The sequence below is a fragment of the Rhincodon typus genome, unplaced genomic scaffold, assembly GCF_021869965.1.
Source record: "Rhincodon typus isolate 14 unplaced genomic scaffold, sRhiTyp1.1 hic_rhity00000051, whole genome shotgun sequence".
In the NCBI taxonomy this organism is placed as follows: Eukaryota; Metazoa; Chordata; class Chondrichthyes; order Orectolobiformes; family Rhincodontidae; genus Rhincodon; species Rhincodon typus.
The window spans coordinates 1,461,897-1,462,428 of NW_025965689.1; positions in this window are offsets into that span (position 1 = coordinate 1,461,897).

Sequence of the window (532 nt, forward strand, 5' to 3'; positions counted from 1 at the left end):
TTGAGCATGTAATTACCAATCCATAACTGTCAAGTTCAGCTATGTGAATGTGAATAGAAAAAGCAGCAGTCTAATGGTATTATTGCTGGACTATTAATCCAGAGAGCCAGATATTGTTCTGTGGACCCCGGTTCAAATCCCATCATGGCAGATGGTGGAATTTTAATTCAACAATAAACTAAAAATAAGAGTTTACTGCCAATTCTCCACGAAAAAAATCTGGTCCTCTAACGTCCTTTTGGGAACAAAATCTGCCATCCTTACCTGGTCTGGCCTACATGTGATTCCAGACCCAAAGCAACGTGGTTGGCACTTAACTGCCTTCTGTGCACAATTAGGGATAGTCAGTGACACACACATCCCATGAATGAACAAAAAGGAAACATGTGGGAATGCAGTTATCAATCTGTCTCTGCCAGTCTCTGTTTTTTTTAATGTGATGAAAGTTATCATCCTGTACCTGTCAATTTCTGCAATGCCAGTATATGACTGCAGTTATTAATTTGTACCAATTTTTCTCGGTTTACAATGT